Genomic DNA, 22,574 nt, shown 5'->3' with positions numbered 1-22,574 from the left:
AGGTTAGGGGATAACTTACTGATCACTGAGGGTCTGACTGCTGGAACCCCTAGCAAACCCAAGAACAGGCAGCATGCTCAGCCTCCCCTCCATTCACTGTCTATAGGACTGCCCAAAAATAGCCAAGAGCAGCGCTCCACTAGTTCTGGCAGTCCCACAGACGATGAGTACGACGCGCCCAGGGGATGGGGACGACTCGGTACCCGGGCCTTTGCCTGGTTTTGGGGATGTCGCGGTGGTCGGCTCCTGGGCCCGTACACTGGGGTCACTCTTGAAAAAGGGGATTGAAACTTGGATAAAATAAATAAACAGTTTGTGACGCCACCTGTGGTACTTGGTAATGATTACCAGCGCTGCTTCAGACCTCCGGGGGGGTGATGGGATGGCAGCTGAGGTGTTTCTGCTTCCCACAGGTGCAGTGGGCCCCCGGGGCAGTGTGGAGTTTGGTGGGTGGTGATGCTGGGACTTGTAGTGCAGGCGGGATGGCGCAGCAGGAGTAACTGACAGAGACAGTGGATTCGCTTCAATATCTTTACTGGTGCGGATGTCAGGTACGGTCCAGGGTACTCAGTAGGATGGGTGCACTTCAGGACTTCTCCCCAGTGAGCGGGTATAAGGCCTCCTGGTCCGTGTCTGCCTCTCTGGATGCTCCTGGCCAGCCTGCAACTGGGCCTAGCTTATGTGTCGTGCTGTTCCTTCACCTGTCGCTCAGTAGTAGGACCTTCTGCTGGCAACCACTATCCCTGGTCGTCGGGGCCATCATGGTTCCTGGTCCTGTAATGGGTCTAGCTTCAGGTCTGCCAGGGACTTGTAGTCCTCCTGGAATGCCGGTGGTCCCTACTGGGTATAAAGGACCCTGTAGGCGCGGACCCGGTGTCCGGTTTGTATCTTTGGGGTGAGCCTTGTGATGCTCCTCTGCCCCCTCAACTCCTCTCATCTCTCCTCTTTACCGTCGGCCACACTCGTGGCCCTCAGAACCCAGCAGCAGACGCGCCGCGTCTTCGCTGCTCTCAGCGTCAGCACGCTCTCAGACTCTCTCAGTCTGACTACTAACTCTGACTGAACTGCCTGGCTCCACCCTCCATATATATATATCCCTAACGGGCTCCCTCTGGTGGTATGAGGTGGAAGGGTGGAGGTGTTTGTATGTAGTGAGGGCCTCTTGTGGAGAAGTCCATCCATGCACCCTGGGTCCTGTGGTACCTGTTGTAGCAGGGTGCCGCAAATGGAGTGGTGGTTGAGTATACGCACTGCTCCGTTCATTCTTAATGGGAGTGCTGAAGACCAGCCAAGCACAGAGCTTCAGTCGTCCCATAGAGAATGTATGGTGCAGCACTGATCGACCATCACATCAGTCACAAAGGACTCTTCAAATCCCCAGTTTTCAGGATTGGTGAGGCTCCCAGCAGTCAGACTCCATCCATCGGGAAGTTATCCTATGGATAGGAGATATCTTTTAAACTTTGTACACCCCCTTTGAAGGATTATTCAATCTAATTCTAAAGTCGGGGGATACTGACAGCCGCCCTCCACTAATCACACCATGTTGGCATATTGTAGTGATATCCCACCGCATTGTGATGGAAAGAAGAATATAACTGTATACAGAATAACATGGAGATGTTTGATAGAATACAGCAGCCCGGAGGTTATGGGAGCGCCGCCAGCTTCTGTACCTCTGTACTAGATGGTATACAGCAGTGACCGTCCCTACACGGGACCCTGATCATCAGGAATATTGCCTCTTACACCCGAGCCCAGGGAATTCTAATTACTAGTGTACACTGTTATATCAGTTTATTATCACCTCCGGCCATGAAAGAATTGTCAAATTATTTATTTTATAGAATTTTGTCTAGCATGGAAGTTATGAAACCTTACAAATCCATGCTCAGTACTCTCTATATACATGTATAAATTAGATACATTGTAAATGAAAACATCATATATTTAGGAGTTTGTGAGCTACATATCCATATAATAGATGGTGGCCCGATTCTAATGCATCGGGTATTCTAGAATAGGTATGCGGCCGACCGGGCGCAGTCAGCAGAGCTGTGTTTAAATTTTGCACCAAAATCGCTGATTGGTCACGGTTGCCGGCCTCGACCAATCAGCAAAGCGGTGTTTAAATTTTGCGCCAATACTGCTGATTGATCTCGGCCGGCGTCCTCGACCAATCAGCAGAGCGTTGCTTAAATATGGCGCCAAAATCGTTGATTGGTCGAGGCCGCCGGTCGCGACCAATCAGCGATTTTGGCGCAAAATTTAAACAACGCTCTGCATCGCTCTGCTCATTGGTCGCGGTCGCCGGTCTCGACCAATCAGCAGAACGTTGTTTAAATTTGGCGCCAATCTCGCTGATTGGTCGCGGATGGCGGCCGCGACCAATCAGCAGAGCGCTGTTTAAATTTGGCGCCAATCTCACTGATTGGTCGCGGCTGGCCGCCGCGACCAATCAGCAGAGCGGTGTTTGAATTTTGCGCCAAAATCGCTGATCGGTCGCGGGCGGCGGCCGTGACCAATCAGCAAGCCATGTTAGTGAGGACTGGAGAGCGTGTTTAAATTTGACACCAAAATCGTTGATTAGTCGCGACCGCGACCAATCAGCATAGAGGTGTTTAAATTTGGCGAGAATACTGCTGATTGGTCGCGGCCGGCTTCCGCGACCAAACAGCAGAAAGATGCAGAGCGGGGTTTAAATTTGGCGCCAAAATCGCTGATTAATCGCGGCTGACGGCCGCGACCAATCAGCAGAGCGTTGTTTAAATTGGGCGCCAAAATCGATGATTGGTCGCGGTCGGCGGCCTCAACCATTCAGCAGAGCGTTGTTTAAATTTGCCGCCAATTTCGCTGATTGTTCGAGGCTGGCGGCCGCGACCAATCAGCAGAGCGGGGTTTAAATTTGGCGCCAATAATGCTGATGGGTCGCGGCCGGCTACCGCGACCAATCAGCAGAGCGTTGTTTAAATTTGGCACAAAAAACGCAGATTGGTCGCGGCCAGTGGTTGCGACCAATCAGCAGAGTGAGGTTTAAATTTGGCGCCAATACTGCTGATTGATCTCGGCCAGCGACCGATCAGCAGAGCGGTGTTTAAATTTGGCGGCAAAATCGCTGATTGGTCGCAGCTGGAGTCCGCGACCAATCAGCAGAGCGTTGTTTAAATTTGGGGCCAATCTCGCTGATTGGACGCGTCCGGCGTCCGCGACCAATCAGCAGAGCGTTGTTTACATTTTGCGCCAATACTGCTGATTGATCTCGGCCAGCGACCGCAATCAATCAGCAGAGCGCTGTTTAAATTTGGCGCCAATCTCACTAATTGGTCGCGGATGGTGTCCGCGACCAATCAGCAGAGCGTTGTTTAAATTTTGCGCCAAGCTCGCTGATTGGTCGCGGCTGGTGTCCGCGACCAATTAGCACAGCAGTGTTTAAAAGTGGCGGTAAGATCGGTGATTGGTCGTGGCGGCTATTTAAATGTAGCGCCCAAATTGGTGATTGGCCGCGGGCAGCGGCCGCGACCAATCAGCAGAGCGGTGTTTAACTTTAGCGCCAAGATCACTGATTGGTCGCGCTCTCCGCACGCGACCAATCCGCAAATCGTATTGGTGAGGAGCAGGGAGCGTAATCGTATTAGTGAGGACCGGTGGACATGAGCGGGCGCTCGGAGCAGAAGTATCCCGACCCGCAGCGCCGCTCCCCGGTCCTCTCTTCACACCCTAGCCGCTGATGTCCCCACAGTATCCGCATGGTGTTACAGAGGTCCAGACATTTGTGTTAAAAATCGGTGATTGGTCGCGGGCAGCGTCGGCGACCAATCAGCACAGCGATGTTTAACTTTTGCGCTAAGATCAGTGATTGGTCGGGTCCGAAGACCGCGACCAATCATCGAATCGTCTTGGTGAGGACCGGCGCTGCCTCTGCGGCTACTTCCGCTGCGAGAACCCGGGACATAGCGGGCGCTCGCAGGAGAAGTATCCCGACCCGCAGCGCCGCTCCCCTGTCCTCCGTTCCGCATGGAGGTCAGAGGCGCCGGCGGTCCTTCCGCTGATACCGGCCGGGAGATGAGCACCTCGCGCCGGTCATCTCCCGGCTGCATCGCCGCTGAGCTCCGTCCCGCAGATGAGCTGCTAACGGCCGCCATCTTTTTTCAGAAATCCCGCGGCGCTGATTGGCCGCTGGCGGACCAATGAGCAATGCGGGATTTCCTGGACAGACAGACAGACAGACAGATGGGATAAGACGATTATATATATAGATACTCCCTGCAACCACTTTGATGTTGCACTTTACTGCAATGCTGTGGCAGCCAAAAAAACGTCATTCTGGCATTTTGATTTTTTCCCCATTACAATGTTTACTGATCAGATTAATTAGGAGACTTGGAGCGGCGATCGTCTGATCGCTTGTGCTGTACATACACTGCAATCTATAGCAGAAATCACCATCTTCTATGAACGCCGGCCCATAGGAGGGTCATAATGACATGTATGGGAGGTCATCAGCAGACCCCCAGCTGTCATGACAACCCATCGGTGCCCCACAATCACGTGGCAGGATGTATGACGCGCTTCCAGCCGACGTGCGTTAAATCCCGCTGTCAGTGATTGGTTAATAGCAGCAGGCGGAGCAACAGTACATCAGCAGCTATTAAAGGCACATGATGGTTGATTAAATCAGTCATCATGTGCAGGGAAATATGTGGGCTCGGTGTGCGAGATCACATCAAAGGCAGGGACACGACCTTTGACGTAAATATACGTCAAAGATGGTGAAGCGGTAGAGCAAAGCACAGGTTGCAGCCTCTTCTCTAATATTCAAAGACTGGCTAAAAATACTCCTGAAAAATACTATGAGGAGGATTTTTACTCTTCTGTAAAAAATGTAGAGCGACCTCTGCAATGCGGTATACATTTCTTTACAATGGGTCCCAATAGTGGACGGATGCCTCATCATCCATCCTGACAGTGGCCACTAGGGGGCCACACACCTTCTATGTGTATGCGCCCAACAATGGCCACAAACGTAATGTGCACCGAGCCCAACAGAGTCATCAGAGAATCCAAGAGTCCCACCCTCAGCCGGCATGCCCCATCGTCACTTCAGCAGAAATACTGCAGCAAGAAATATCTGTATTAGTAAAATGAACAGTTGCTCCATGATTCCTCAATGTTTTTGCGCATCTCATCATGTCGGAAGTGTGAGACATAATTCCCAGGTAAGTGTGCACTGTACGGATATAGGATGTAGGATGTGTGCAGCAAGCCATACCTGCAGAGCTTGTAGGAAGCCCAGCTCTTCATCCTTTATGCATCCCATAAACAGGACGGTGAATGTTTCAGGGCCAACGACACGGAATTTTTGTGCAATTTCCTATAAACCCAAGAAGACCATATTAGCTTGTTATTATCCAGCTCGCGACATCACTGCTTGAGTATTGCAAGAAAAATCTAACAAAAATCAAAATCTCAGGGAAAGCGTCACTTTGCCGTTCCCAGAACAGCCGGGTGGCCAGTGAAAAACACAGTGAAGGGGGCGCAGTGCTGCACCAGTGCCCAGGATCAGTGGGGTCCAGCGCCGGACTGGAGTACCTGGGGCCCACCAGGAAACAATCAATCTTGGGGCCCACCAGCACCATGCAGTTACCGTATATAGGAATAACATAAGTCCACAAACTCTTTCAAAATGAATCAACTTTATTAACCAATAAATAACCAATATAACGAATAAATAACAAACTAAAGAAACACTCCTGGCGAAAGAGGAACACTGTTATCTTATTCACACCAGTGTGTGATAAAGTGCCATAACAGAACAATAACAAGAAATACTTTCAAGGTACATTCTCTTAAAGTATAAGTGCCACAAATTGAACCTGCATCCATCTGGCATCCCAGCAGCCGGCATCATTGTAGCAGCACCAAACTTGGCCGCTGGGAAAAGTAAAAGAATTCTGTAAGCATTTTGGAAGTTTGTATTGCACGATTTCCTCTCCTCTATAATACAATACCATTCAATTGTTAGTGAAAGGCCCAAAACAACAAATAAACTCACACTAACAGTCAATCAGCAGCAAAATTACAAACGTTTTTTTTCAGAACAGAAGATGACATTGCATACGTATTAATAATGTCATCATAGTCTAAGTTCCTTGAAATGTCACACTCAATGTTCAACAGAAGGAGTGACTCTAAAAGCTCCTGTCCAATCGAAGCCCTCAGACGATTTTTTACAATTTTCAGCTTTGAGAACACTCTTTCACATGAAACCTGGGTGCAAGCAAGTGTAAGAAGGGTCTTGTAAACTGCAAAAATGTTTCCATAAGCAGCAGAATGTAAATTGTAGTCATATAAAAGTCTGTAGCAGCAGGAAAGACAGTTTTTTTGCGGGACGAGTTGTACTTTCAGATGCAATCATTTATTTTACCATATAGTGTACAGGGAAATGGCAACAAAAATTCCAAGTGCAGTAAAATTGCAAAAAAAGTGCAATTGCACGTTTGTTTATTGGGTTTTTTAGTCACCATGTTCACTATATGGAAAAACCGATGTGACAGGGTGATGCCTCGGGTCAGTACGAGTTTGTAGATACCAAACATGTATACCTTTACTGGTATCTAAGTGGTGAAAACAAATTCATAAGTTTGAAAAATCACACTTTTCACGCCATGTTCTGCGCACCGTAGTGTTCTCATTTTTTTGGGTCTGGGGCTTTGTGACGGCTTATTTTTTGCGTCTTGAGCTGACGTGCATCTCTGCTGCTCTGTAGTAGTCACAACACAGGGAGAGGTTAACCATCCAAGTATTTAATATGTATTGCAAATAAAGAATGTTCCCATTCTTAATATCCGAAAAAACAAATGACTGACAACTATCCCTAGACTAATAATACCATATAGAAGAGAGAAATACCGCCACACCATGACCAGAACACATACCACCACATAGTGATCAAATACTACCAAGTACAAGGTATATATACTGCCACACCATGAGAAGACCACATATTACCACCACATAGTGACTGTCCGAATAATACCACATACAAGGGACAAATTCCGCCACGCCATGACCATGGCACATAATGGCACCAGATAGTGACTGATAATGAAAATGTAAAAAAGCTCTGTATATAGAGTCAGTGTACAGATAATGTAGAGATTATCAGTGACATTATGCACAGGACTCCTGTGTATAGGGTCAGTGTAGAGGTAATACAGTGATCACCAGTGACATTACACACAGGAGCTCTGTATATAGTGTCAGTATGTGTGTATAGGTAATACAGCAATCACCAGTGACATTACACACAGGAGCTCTGTATATAGTGTCAGTGTGTGTGTACAGGTAATACAGTGATCACCAGTGACATTACACACAGGAGATCTGTATATAGTGTCAGTGTGTGTGTATAGGTAATACAGTGATCACCAGTGACATTACACACAGGAGCTCTGTATATAGTGTCAGTGTGTGTGTATAGGTAATACAGTGATCACCAGTGACATTACACACGGGAGCTCCGTGTATAGTGTCAGTGTATGTGTATAGGATGTACAGAGATCACCAGTGACATTACACATTGGAGCTCTGTATATAGTGTCAGTGTGTGTGTATAGGTAATACAGTGATCACCAGTGACATTACACACAGGAACTCTGTATATAGTGTCAGTGTGTGTGTGTACAGGTAATACAGTGATCACCAGTGACATTACTCACAGGAGCTCCGTGTATAGTGTCAGTGTGTGTGTATAGGTTGTACAGAGATCACCAGTGACATTACACACAGGAGCTCTGTATATAGTGTCAGTGTGTGTGTATAGGTAACACACATACTCACCAGTGATGTCTCTAGGTGAAGTTCTTTATCTGCCGCAGACCGATATATCTCATCTTCTATGCAGGACTTATCTCTGCAGAAAATAACATAGTTTGCTATAACTGATCACTTCCAGAGCACAATCTACACTTTTCCCAAGATTTCTACACTGCATGAAATGACAAAAAAAGAAATCTAGTGCCGCACTACACAGTAACATTGCTCCGGTGTCATTCTGTGCCGGCTCATCTCTGTCAGTAGACATATTGTCTGATGACAAAGATGTAGCAGAGCTGAAGACAGAAGACCTATGGATTACGTTGGATTGAGGATTTTTCTTTATTAAAGATGGAGTCCCTAAATGTGTTTTATTTTTAATAGAAAAAAAAAAATTCTGTCTTTTTTTTCTGTTTACTAGAAATTCATGGTGGCTATGTCTAATTTGGCGTGACACCATGAATTTCGGGCTTAGTACCAGCTGATAATACAAAGCTGGCCTGGTACTAACCCGATTATTACCCAGGGTGCCACTCACCACCAGGGCCGCTGGAAGAGCCGGGTAAAGCACCTGGAAATGGTGCTATGAGGAATGCGCCACTTTCAGGGGTGGCTGCGGGCTGCGATTTTCAGCGTGGGGGGGCCAAGAACGCTTGGGCCTTACCATGCTGCGAATCCCAGCCCCCAGCTGCCTTGTTTTATCTGGCTGGCGATCAACATATGGCGGGAGCTGGGCAATGGGCATGATTATCAAATAATATATACCAGACAGGGGCCCATAGATTCTGCTGGCTCCAATAATATATACCTGACAGGAGCCCATAGATTCTGCTGCCTCCAATAATATATACCTGACAGGGGCCTATAGATTCTGCTGCCTCCAATAATATATACCTGACAGGAGCCCATAGATTCTGCTGCCTCCAATAATATATACCTGACAGGGGCCTATAGATTCTGCTGCCTCCAATAATATATACCTGACAGGAGCCCATACATTCTCCTGCCTCCAATAATATATACCTGACAGGAGCCCATACATTCTCCTGCCTCCAATAATATATACCTGACAGGAGCCCATACATTCTCCTGCCTCCAATAAAATATACCTGACAGGAGCCCATAGATTCTCCTGCCTCCAATAATATATACCTGACAGGGGCCCATACATTCTGCTGGCTCCAATAATATATACCTGACAGGGGCCCATACATTCTGCTGGCTCCAATAATATATACCTGACAGGAGCTCATACATTCTCCTGCCTCCAATAATATATACCTGACAGGAGCCCATACATTCTCCTGCCTCCAATAATATATACCTGACAGGAGCCCATAGATTCTGCTGCCTCCAATAATATATACCTGACAGGAGCCCATAGATTCTGCTGGCTCCAATAATATATACCTGACAGGAGCCCATACATTCTCCTGCCTCCAATAATATATACCTGACAGGAGCCCATACATTCTGCTGGCTCCAATAATATATACCTGACAGGGGCCCATACATTCTGCTGGCTCCAATAATATATACCTGACAGGAGCTCATACATTCTCCTGCCTCCAATAATATATACCTGACAGGAGCTCATACATTCTCCTGCCTCCAATAATATATACCTGACAGGAGCCCATACATTCTCCTGCCTCCAATAATATATACCTGACAGGAGCCCATACATTCTGCTGCCTCCAATAATATATACCTGACAGGAGCCCATACATTCTCCTGCCTCCAATAATATATACCTGACAGGAGCCCATACATTCTGCTGCCTCCAATAATATATACCTGACAGGAGCCCATACATTCTGCTGCCTCCAATAATATATACCTGACAGGAGCCCATACATTCTGCTGCCTCCAATAATATATACCTGGCAGGAGCCCATACATTCTGCTGCCTCCAATAACATATACCTGACAGGAGCCCATAGATTCTGCTGCCTCCAATAATATATACCTGACAGGAGCCCATACATTCTCCTGCCTCCAATAATATATACCTGACAGGAGCCCATAGATTCTGCTGCCTCCAATAATATATACCTGACAGGAGCCCATACATTCTGCTGCCTCCAATAATATATACCTGACTGGAGCCCATACATTCTCCTGCCTCCAATAATATATACCTGACAGGAGCCCATACATTCTCCTGCCTCCAATAATATATACCTGTCAGGAGCCCATACATTCTGCTGCCTCCAATAATATATACCCGACAGGAGCCCATACATTCTCCTGCCTCCAATAATATATACCCGTCAGGAGCCCATACATTCTGCTGCCTCCAATAATATATACCTGACAGGAGCCCATACATTCTGCTGCCTCCAATAATATATACCTGTCAGGAGCCCATACATTCTGCTGCCTCCAATAATATATACCTGACAGGAGCCCATACATTCTGCTGCCTCCAATAATATATACCTGTCAGGAGCCCATACATTCTGCTGCCTCCAATAATATATACCTGACAGGAGCCCATACATTCTCCTGCCTCCAATAATATATACCTGACAGGAGCCCATACATTCTCCTGCCTCCAATAATATATACCTGACAGGAGCCCATACATTCTGCTGCCTCCAATAATATATACCTGACAGGAGCCCATACATTCTGCTGCCTCCAATAATATATACCTGTCAGGAGCCCATACATTCTCCTGCCTCCAATAATATATACCTGTCAGGAGCCCATACATTCTGCTGCCTCCAATAATATATACCTGTCAGGAGCCCATACATTCTGCTGCCTCCAATAATATATACCTGACAGGGGCCCATACATTCTCCTGCCTCCAATAATATATACCTGACAGGGGCCCATACATTCTGCTGGCTCCAATAATATATACCTGACAGGAGCCAATACATTCTCCTGCCTCCAATAATATATACCTGACAGGAGCCCATAGATTCTGCTGGCTCCAATAATATATACCTGACAGGAGCCCATACATTCTGCTGCCTCCAATAATATATACCTGACAGGAGCCCATACATTCTCCTGCCTCCAATAATATATACCTGACAGGAGCCCATAGATTCTGCTGGCTCCAATAATATATACCTGACAGGAGCCAATACATTCTGCTGCCTCCAATAATATATACCTGTCAGGAGCCCATACATTCTCCTGCCTCCAATAATATATACCTGTCAGGAGCCCATACATTCTCCTGCCTCCAATAATATATACCTGTCAGGAGCCCATACATTCTGCTGCCTCCAATAATATATACCTGACAGGAGCCCATACATTCTCCTGCCTCCAATAATATATACCTGACAGGAGCCCATACATTCTCCTGCCTCCAATAATATATACCTGACAGGAGCCCATACATTCTCCTGCCTCCAATAATATATACCTGACAGGAGCCCATACATTCTCCTGCCTCCAATAATATATACCTGACAGGAGCCCATACATTCTCCTGCCTCCAATAATATATACCTGACAGGAGCCCATACATTCTCCTGCCTCCAATAATATATACCGTATATTCCGGCGTATAAGACGACTTTTGAAGACTGAAAAATCTTCTGTCTAGTCTGGGGTCGTCTTATACGCCGGTAATGCTTTTGAACTTTCAGAAATTGACATGCGGGGATACTCTGGGGGTGTTAATAAGCTGCCGTGGCCGTATCCCTGCCATGTCGGAGTTAATATAAGGTGGAGGGAGTTAAAATACGGCGGCGGTACGTCCAGACAGTCAGCGCTTCTGTGCTGAAACTGACACATCGCTGCGTATTCCCAGCTCCGGACACAGCGCAGGGCTTCTGTGCCGACAGCTTTCACTTGTCACAGAAGCGCTGCGCTGTGTCCGGAGCAGGGAAGTTCGCATCGCTTCTGTGACAATATATAAAAAGCCGGCAATTCAGCAGCGGCATAAGCCGGCACCCGACAATTTAGAATAGAAAGAATAGAGCTTCACACATAGATTAGATAGATAGAAACATGTCAGTCACATATATATGAAGTACAGTGACAGTATTGCTTACTGTACTTGTCATTTAGTGTAAAGGATTTATTAAAACAAATAATAGTGTTTTCATGCACTGTCTCTTTAAAAAAGCCGGCCGGCAATTCAGCAGCGGTACCCGACAATTTAGAACAGAAAGATAGAGCATCACACATAGATTAGATAGATAGAAACATGTCAGTCACATATATATGAAGTACAGTGATAGTGTTGATTACTGTACTTGTCATTTAGTGTTAAAATAAAGGATTTATTATTAAAAAAAATTGGCGTGGGGTTCCCCTTAATTTTAGGCTCTAGCGGAGGTTAAGCAGACAGCTGGGGCAGATGTTTGAAGCCTGGGAAGGGGGTAATACCCACGGAGCTTCCCAGGCTACTAATATCAGCCCCCAGCTGAATACCTAGTCTTTACTAGCTATTAAAATGGGGAACCCCCCCAAAAAAATGACGTGGGGTCCCCCCTAATTTAATAGCTAGCAAAGGCTAGGCAGACAGCTGGGGGCTGATATTAATAGCCCAGGAAGGGAGCCATGAATATTGGCCCCCTCCCAGGCTAGAAACACCAGCCGTCAGCCGCCCCAGAAATGGCGCATTCATAGGATGCGCCAATTCTGGCACTTAGCCTCGCTCTTCCACGCTGCCCTGGTGCGGTGGCAGTGGGGTAATAGGGTTGGGGTTGATGTCAGCTTATAATGCCAGCTGACATCAAGCCCAGGTTAGTAATGGAGAGGCGTCTATAAGACACCCCCATTACTAACCCCATAGTCAAAGTTAAAAAAAACACAAACACCCAGAATAAAGTCCTTTAATTGAAATAAAGACACAATCCTTTATTGTTCTAAATTAAACCATACTTACCATCACGCCCATTCCAGCTGAAGCCAACGATCTCCTGCAATAAAAGAAAAATAATAAACCAACCTCATCCTTACCTCTCCATGGTTCCCAGGACAGCTTCAGCTCTGCTACATCGAGATGACTGGCTGGACCGCAGCAGAACGCTGCCATCCAGCCTGTCATCCCGCAGACACTGAGAAGCGCAGGCATGCTTGTGCTCCTCAGTGTCTCGCTGTGACGGCATCCAGATGAGCCGACAATGAACTCAGCTCACCTCCTGGACGTCCGTCACTGACAGCGTGGGAAACTTCTACTGCGCATGCGGGGAGCAGGAGAATTTTCCCACGCTGTCAGTGACGTGCATGAGGTGAGCCGAGTTCATTGGACATGACCTCGGCTCATCTGGATGCCGTCACAGTCAGACACTGAGGAGCACAAGCATGCCTGCGCTTCTCAGTGTCTGCCGCATGGCAAGCTGAACGGCAGCGTTCTGCTGCGGTGCAGCCTGTCATGTGAATGTAGCAGAGCTGGAGCCATCCTGGGAACCATAGAGAGGTAAGGATTATGCTGCTTTATTATTTTACTTTTATTGCAGGAGATCGTTGGCTTCAGCTGGAATGGGCGTGATGGTAAGTATGGTTTAATTTAGAACATTAAAAAATTGTGTCTTTATTTCAATTAAAGGACTTTATTCTGGGTGTTGTGTTTTTTTTAATTACTTTACTAGAAATTCATGGCGGTCATGTCTAATATTGGCGTGACCCCATGAATTTCGGGCTTAGGGCCAGCTGATAATGCCAAGCTGGCCCTAACCCCTTTATTACCCAGTGAGCCACCGCACCAGGGCCCTGGATGAGTTGGGTACAGCGCCAGAAGATGGCGCTTCTATGAACGCGCCATTTTCCGGGGTGGCTGCGGACTGCAATTTGCAGCAGGGGGGGCCCAGAAAGCTTGGGCCTCCCTGCGCTGCAGATTCCAGCCCCCAGCTGCCTAGTTGTACCTGGCTGGACACAAAAATAGGGCGAAGCCCCACGTATTTTTTTTTTTAATTATTTCATGAAATAATTAAAAAAAAAAGGGCTTCCCTATATTGTTGTGTCCGGCCAGGTACAAATAGGCAGCTGGTGGTTGGGGGCAGCCCGTTCCTGCCTGCTGTACCTGGCTGGACACAAAAATATGGCGAAGCCCCACGTCAACATTTTTGGGAAAAATTAAATACAAAATTAATAATTTAGGGACTGCATCTTTATTAACCCCTCAATTGTCATTTAGTGTTAAAATAAAGGATTTTTTAAAAAGAAAATTGGCGTGGGATCCACCATCATTATAGTCTCTAGCGGAGGTTAAGCAGACGGCTGGGGCAGATGTTTGAAGTCTGGGAAGGGGGTAATACCCACGGAGCTTCCCAGGCTACTAATATCAGCCCCCAGCTGAATACCTAGCCTTTACTAGCTATTAGAATGGGGGACCCCCCCAAAAAATGACGTGGGGTCCCCCCTATTTTAATATGTTTATGAGTGACAGTTTTCCTGCTATATACCTGCATGTCATAAGAATTTAAATTAAAAAAGGACCATGTTAAATTCAAATCTGTTTTTTTTTAATTTTTACCGGTGTTTGGTATGCGTTGGAAAAGGGGTAGTCTTATACGGTGAATATATCCTAAACTCTATATTTTAACAGGAAAGTAGGGGGGTCGTCTTATACACCAGGTCGTCTTATACGCCGGAATATACGGTACCTGTCAGGAGCCCATACATTCTGCTGCCTCCAATAATATATACCTGTCAGGAGCCCATACATTCTCCTGCCTCCAATAATATATACCTGTCAGGAGCCCATACATTCTCCTGCCTCCAATAATATACACCTGTCAGGAGCCCATACATTCTCCTGCCTCCAATAATATATACCTGACAGGAGCCTATACATTCTCCTGCCTCCAATAATATATACCTGACAGGAGCCCATACATTCTCCTGCCTCCAATAATATATACCTGACAGGAGCCCATACATTCTCCTGCCTCCAATAATATATACCTGACAAGAGCCCATACATTCTGCAGCCTCCAATAATATATACCTGACGGGAGCCCATACATTCTGCAGCCTCCAATAATATATAACTGACAGGAGCCCATACATTCTCCTGCCTCCAATAATATATACCTGACAGGAGCCCATACATTCTCCTGCCTCCAATAATATATACCTGACAGGAGCCCATACATTCTCCTGCCTCCAATAATATATACCTGACAGGAGCCCATACATTCTCCTGCCTCCAATAATATATACCTGACAGGAGCCCATACATTCTCCTGCCTCCAATAATATATACCTGACAAGAGCCCATACATTCTGCAGCCTCCAATAATACATACCTGACAAGAGTCCATACATTCTGCAGCCTCCAATAATATATACCTGACAGGAGCTCATACATTATCATGCCTCCAATAATATATACCTGACAGGAGCCCATACATTCTGCTGCCTCCAATAATATATACCTGACAGGAGCCCATACATTCTCCTGCCTCCAATAATATATACCTGACAGGAGCCCATAGATTCTGCAGCCTCCAATAATATATACCTGACAGGAGCCCATACATTCTCCTGCCTCCAATAATATATACCTGTCAGGAGCCCATACATTCTGCTGCCTTCAATAATATATACCTGACAGGAGCCTATACATTCTGCTGCCTTCAATAATATATACCTGAAAGGGCCCATACAGTGCTGCCAATATGATTAGCGAACCAGGGGGGCCCTCTGTTCTCTGTACAGGGCCCAGGGGGGGGTAGGGGGCGGGGCTTGGGGGGCGTGGCCAATGGGACCCAGGGCCCACCGGTGGATTTCCTGATCCTCCGTTGGGCCAGAACGCCCCTGGTGGGGTCCCTGTGCCCCCCTAACAGGTGACATACTAACTAGCTGAAAATTTACACCCCAGCACCATCTTTCTATCTCTTAAGCTGACAGTGGATGTGTTGGTAGTGTGGCGCCCCTGAGGGTTCAGTCGCCACAGGGGTACTGCACCTCAGAAAGAGGTGTGGTATCTCCTCTCTCAGGTAAGGATGGAGTATCACACAAGACCCTACTTCACACTCAACACTACACCACTCCTGTCCTGTAGGGGGCCTAAATGCACCAGGGTGCTGCCCCGGCCCGCGATAGAGGAGATGGGGGGGAACCAAAGATAGTGGGAACCATGTGGTGGGTGAGGGTGGAGGAAGCACTTTACTTTAGCATCATATATATACAGTGGCCATCTTTATAACCTAGTCTTTTGCCGTGGTTCCTTGGGAAAGTCAGTCAGCACAAAGCTGCGGCCGGCTCAGGGGTCACGGTTCCCGGTCTCAGGCCTCGAGACGGGGGGTTGGGGCAGAGTTGAGTTATAGCTAGCTCTGTCCCCGGTCAGAGTCCAATCAAGAAGGCCCAGGAGGGGAGCAGAGGAGATAGGCTCCACAGACGAAAGGATCCCAGGAGGGTACGGACGGAGCGGAGTCGCCACCTGTATTCTTCACTCTGGCCTAGCCTGAGGGACTCCTGCCGCAAGAGGGGACCGGCCCCCGATATCTGACAGTGTACTTCACGTCATCGTTAGAAAAGCCCGGAGGCTTAGTGGATCCCAGGGGGACACGGACGCAGCGGAGTCGCCACCTGTATCTCTCAACCTGTGTATATCCAGTGGGACCCGGCCTTACTCCACGTTCACATCACATACTGTCAGGAGAGGACTGAGTGGGAGAATCTAGGAAAGAGAGGAACACCCCAGCGGGGTCTTGACAGGTGCTCCTGATCTACCTAGGAAGAGCTGAACCCCCTTCCTGGTGGACGCAGCGCGCCGCGAGAAGCAGAGAGAAGCTTCGCAGCTGCTACTTCATCAAAGTGAGTAAATCTTGGATGACTTCACATACTGCCTCCGTTTGCTCATTCCTGCGCGGCACTGCACCCACCACAACTCCCCAGATCCTCCATACTGCCCTGAGGCTTACTCCGCCTGTGGGGAGTAGTACCAAACAAGCTGCCAGAACATCAGCCTCAGAGGACTGCTGCAGCGCTGGTGGCCATCACCAGAAACCACAGGTGGCGTAGTCGAACATCCACTCATCCAATAGCCCATTCTTTTTATGTGACAGCCCTGGGCACGGACTGGGTCGCGGCCACAACGACACCCACATACCCCCACCATATATTGACCCAGCACAGAGTAACCCCACCGCTCAAGGAGGGTGTCGCAACGTGGCGTAGTCGGCAGGATCGCGTGCCCGCAGCAACGGAAGAAGATAATCCCATTGCCGCCGGGTACTGTGCGCCTTTCACAAAAGACTGTCGTTACACACTCAATGTGGTGCCCGCCCAAGAAGAATGGACACCATTAGGTGCCAAAACAACAGCAACTTAAGACCTCCTATCGTGGGCCAGGTTTCCCAATGGTGCGAAGAGCTAAGACCGCTCCTTGCATTAGAGACTGTCCGCATAGTTGTGTCCGTCAAAACGGATGGGACTTCCCAAGGAGTGCCCGTCAGCCAGCCGCCCGGGAGCCTCCCAAAAAGGAGGAGGCAAAAAAGGCCGCACCTTGCAGCAGAGATGGACGCAGCCAAGGAGATGTCCTCCGACGCTGGCCCACCAGCTGCCACCTCCCTCGGTATGGAGGGAATGTACCTGACACAGGAGGAGGCCGAGTTCCTCCGCGGTGAAATCCAGGACCTGACCCGGAGGGTCGAAGAGGCCAAGCGACTGGCCGCTGCGGAGTGGAGAGAGGAGGTGCTGCAAAAGATCCAGGCCTGCCGCCAGAGCTTGTCATGCCTGTCTACAAAGGCCTTGGCCCAGGGGGAGGAAGCCCCGGAGGCCTTGTGCAGCCCAAGAACGGGTAAGGCGGAAACCCCTATCCCGGGCGCGGGGCGCACCAAAGCCCTCCTCGATCTCCTGCCGGCACCCCTTTCCCCGGGTGCCATCATTTGGGAGCAACTCTTGGCTCTGACGGCTGAGACCCAAGCCACCGCCATCACTGGAGGCCTGATATGCCACACGACTCCCGGTCCAGAGATCCCTGCACTTTCTGGGGTGTCCACCTGCCCCAACCCGGACTGGTCCGCACCAGCAGAGGGCCCGCAGCAACCCCTCCTGTCGCCGCTGCCCGCGCCTCCGGTCGCCTGCCCGGCGGCAGAAGAGTTTGCCTGGGACAACCAGGAGGGTGACCTGATGGGCTTCCCTCGGGAGACCCGGTCTGAAACGCGGAGGCGGGAGGAGTTCTGCCGCAGGGAGCTTCTCCAGCTCGAGAAGGAGCATCGACAGAGGGAGATCCGCTGCGAGCACCTGGAGGTGCGCGCCAAGGCCGCAAAGTCGCAGGCCCGCCAGGCAGAGGCCGCCCGTTCAAGCCCCCGGGAAGAAGGCCTTATTGTGCACTTCCACCAGGAGGCCGGATGGGGCTTCATTCGCAGCCCACAGTTCCACCGGGACGTCTTTGTCAACCGGCGGGACGTTGAGCCGCGGCTGGAGCAGGGCCACTAATAATTTTTTTATGTACAATCAGGAATTTTATCTCCAATGTAGAGGAGTATCCATGGGATCTAGCTATTCTCCATCGCTAGCAAATATGGTAATGTCCCATTCGGAATATGTTGCACTGTACACTTTCGCTAATCCATGGGCCCGTGATGTTTTCTGGTATGGCAGATACATAGATGATTTGATCTTTATCTGGCGTGGGGATGTGTCTGCCATACCGGAATTCATCAAGTATTTAAATAACAATGAATTTAATCTTTCTTTCACTTACACCTCTGATTCTAAGTGTATATCATTTCTTGATCTAAAATTGGAGATTCTTGACGGTTCCATCACTACTTCCACATTTTCCAACCCATATCTGGGAATACCATTCTACATGCCAAAAGCGGACATCCGCGCCATACTATAAAAGCTATACCTGTGGGGGAACTGACAAGAATCAAACGTAATTGTAACAATGCCAACAAATTGGATGAAGAATTCATCAGGTGTAAAAATAAATTGAAATCTAGGGGTTATCCGGATTGGTCTCTAAAGAGAGCAGAAAAAATTGTGGACAGTAAAAATAGACTGGATCTGATTGATCTGTCTAGGACAAGGATTAATCGCAATGATATTACAGCACATAAAAATCTAAATGTTATTTCCTTTAGATATAGTTCACAATTTCAACTGATCAAAAATATAATACTGAAACATCTTCCTATTTTATATGAGGATACTGTATTATCTAAAATTCTTGATTCTGGAGTTTTGGTGGTGGCAAAAAAAGCGCAAACAATAGGGGGGCTATTGGCATCTAGTCGCCCAAATAATCTACAAAAACGGCATACCTGCTTAATTGTAAAGGGTTTTACAAGTGTGGTTACACCAGATGCGGCATTTGTCGCTATGTAAAAATCACTAAAAACTTCCTAATGCTGATTCTAGTGAAACACACAATATAAAAAGCTGTCTGAATTGCAACAGTAATTCTGTGGTTTACATCATAAGATGTGCCAGTTGTGATCTGTTATATGTGGGATGCACCATAAGAAAACTAAAACAGCGAGTGGCAGAACATCTTTCTGATATTTTTAATGTCACTAATCAGAACATTTCTTGCGCCTCCAGACATTTTATTGAGCAGCATAATAGAGAGACATCCTCATTTCAGGTCTTTGGCATTGAAAAACTTACCTTTGATCCTCGAGGCAGGGATAATAGGAGACGCCTACTTGATCGAGAAGCATTTTGGATGTATCATCTGAACACTTGCCAACCAAATGGACTAAATTTACGGAGGGAACTGCTGTTCCATTACAGCGAGTAACTTTTCTATGCATATGTGATTTCTTCTTTGTCATGTGATTGTTTTTACTATGCATATACTTTGGAAATCGGTTTTATATTTCTGTATGCTAATATATGCATCATGTGACTTCCATTTTGTATGTGATTGGTGAACAATGGTTTATATACCATGGGTATGCCATTTGCAAGCCAGTCTTGACAAAGAACGCATCTTTAGCGTTCGAAACGCGTTGCCCTGGCTACACTATGTGACTATGGAATCTGTTTTTAAAGAGCTTTTTTCACAATAAAGTAACCTAATTTTTGAACTATTCATGAAGCTGGTAATCCTTTCTCTTTATGCTTTGTTTGCACCCGGTTTATTTAGGATGACATTGTGCCTGCGGATGATGAGCAGTCTACAGACTGGATTGTGGATGGTTTGCACCTGTTTAGGTGATCACTATTGGTTTTATACAAAGCCATTTCTACCTCTGACCTCAGAAGTAAAACCTGTCTGGAGTGGCTCTCCTGGAGGTCCAACTCAGGATCTCCATGCCCTGCAGCCACCCCCCCAGGGCCTACGTTGAGGGTTTTGGGCAGGTCCCTCATGCTGCTGAACTGACACTTTTGTACAAGTATTCTATATCTATAATGTCTTCCTAATGTTTTATATGTTTATACTATATCTATATAACCTGCAACGTTAAAAGTATTTGAGCCTCCCATAAAGGGAAGATAGTTATTTGTTTAAAAAGCATTTAAAAAGTTTGAATGTCTGTACCAATCTTTTGCTCTATTGCAGCCCGCGGACATGCTGTGTTTCACCAGGGGAGAATGTGGCGCCCCTGAGGGTTCAGTCGCCACAGGGGTACTGCACCTCAGAAAGAGGTGTGGTATCTCCTCTCTCAGGTAAGGATGGAGCATCACACAAGACCCTACTTCACACTCAACACTACACCACTTCTGTCCTGTAGGGGGCCTAAATGCACCAGGGTGCTTCCCCGGCCCGGGATAGAGGAGATGGGGGGGAACCAAAGATAGGGGGAACCATGTAGTGGGTGAGGGTGGAGGAAGCACTTTACTTTAGCACCTTAAGCATCATATATATACAGTGGCCATCTTTATAACCTGGTCTTTTGTCGTGGTTCCTTGGGAAGGTCAGTCAGCACAAAGCTGTGGCCGGCTCAGGGGTCACGGTTCCGGGTCTCAGGCCTCGAGACGGGGGGTTGGGGCAGAGTTGAGTTATAGCTAGCTCTGTCCCCGGTCAGAGTCCAATCAAGAAGGCCCAGGAGGGGAGCAGAGGAGATAGGCTCCACAGGCGAAAGGATCCCAGGAGGGTACGGACGGAGCGGAGTCGCCACCTGTATTCTTCACTCTGGCCTAGCAAGAGGGACTCCTGCCGCAAGAGGGGACCGGCCCCTGATATCTGACAGTGTACTTCACGTCATCGTTAGAAAAGCCTGGAGGCTTAGTGGATCCCAGGGGGATACGGACGGAGCGGAGTCGCCACCTGTATCTCTCAACCTGTGTATATCTAGTGGGACCCGGCCTTACTCCACGTTCACATCACATACCGTCAGGAGAGGACTCAGTGGGAGAATCTAGGAAAGAGAGGAAAACCCCAGGGAGGTCTTGACAGGTGCTCCTGATCTACCTAGGAAGTGCTGAACCCCTTCCTGGTGGCCGCAGCGCGCCACGAGAAGCAGAGAGAAGCTTTGCAGCTGCTACTTCATCAAAGTGAGTAAATCTTGGATGACTTCACATACTGCCTCCGTTTGCTCATTCCTGCGCGGCACTGCACCCACCACAACTCCCCAGATCCTCCAAACTGCCCTGAGGCCTACTCCACCTGTGGGGAGTAGTACCAACCAAGCTGTCAGAACATCAGCCTCAGAGGACTGCTGCAGCGCTGGTGGCCATCACCAGAAACCACAGGTGGCGTAGTCGAACATCCACTCATCCAATAGCCCATTCTTTTTATGTGACAGCCCTGGGCACGGACCGAGTCGCGGCCACGACGACACTCCCATACCCCCACCATATATTGTCTGGTACTGAGTAACCCCACCGCTCAGGGAGGGCGTCGCAGTAGCAGATAGTTCAAAGCTGTCCACCTTTCTCGAATTTAGTAAGTGACCCCCTGGTCCCCACAGAAGAACTGAACTCTGGTGGTGCCATCTGATGGCTAAGTCCCCGGCCAGACATGGTGCACTGGTGATTCCCCGTGGAATGATTACAATGATGCTGTTCCCTCCCGGTTAATCTACGATACGGGCATCTTATAAGGACTCCATTGTGGGTGACCAGGACTGTGACCTTGACTTACCTTAAATAGCTCACAGCTCCCCTGCAGTCCTGAGCTCAGTGTGCAGACCTTCAGCGAGCTCCGGTAAGTGATGGGATTAAGCGCAATGTTCTTGTCCATCAATTCTTTCCGCAGCTTCAGTGCGTGCTGCAGACCCGAGTCTTTCCATGGCGACTCCGCGCAGGCGTTGAACAGGGCAGTATATGTGGCATCTGTGGAAACCAGACCTCGCTTTTTCATCTAAATGATGTAACAAGAAATGAGTCTGTACTGTAAAAACTGTATGTAATAATAGCAATAATAATGTAAGTACATAATATACAGGGCATTATCAGATAATGTAAAGGTAATTTACTGTATTACGTTATTAGTCCTCCCAATTAACAGAACAAATGGTCCATGGTGCTCACTGGGGCGCTGACGCCCCTTCACAGCAAGATCCATATAAGTGTGTGCGCCTGGTACTGCCGGCCTCGGCCAGATCCCCACAGCTTGTACACTGATGGACAGCGTACACAATGAATGTTATATTGAGGGCATAACAGTCATGTCAGATGGCTACTGCTATGTGTATATTCTATTCTGGCCCCTGTGTGTCCTGCAATTGTCACCAGTTCTCCCCTCTGCAGGCTCTAGCGCTAAGCTTCAGTTATCTCTCAGCTAGTGGGTAGAGAATGCTGCACTGACTGCTCACGTACACATCGCACACAGGCGGGAGGGATTCCCGCTTTCCATTCAGCACATGTTCAGAAGCAGTGGCAGTGATATGGTTGTGTAGAGATAAACTCCTTACTAGAATAAGCTGCAGCACGAT

The 22,574-nt window shown here is 48.1% G+C and overlaps 1 pseudogene; it reads right to left on the bottom strand.

Annotated features, from left to right (window-relative positions):
- The window catches only part of LOC141221840 (uncharacterized), a 400,332-nt pseudogene extending 378,332 nt beyond the window's left edge, over positions 1-22,000 (bottom strand).
- Between the last annotated feature and the right edge of the window lie 574 nt (positions 22,001-22,574).

The sequence above is a fragment of the Phyllobates terribilis genome, unplaced genomic scaffold (genome assembly GCF_046119375.1).
Source record: "Phyllobates terribilis strain yellow unplaced genomic scaffold, ASM4611937v1 Scaffold_340__1_contigs__length_2048258, whole genome shotgun sequence".
Lineage (NCBI taxonomy): Eukaryota > Metazoa > Chordata > Amphibia > Anura > Dendrobatidae > Phyllobates > Phyllobates terribilis.
This window is presented reverse-complemented; position numbering and strand designations above follow the sequence as displayed.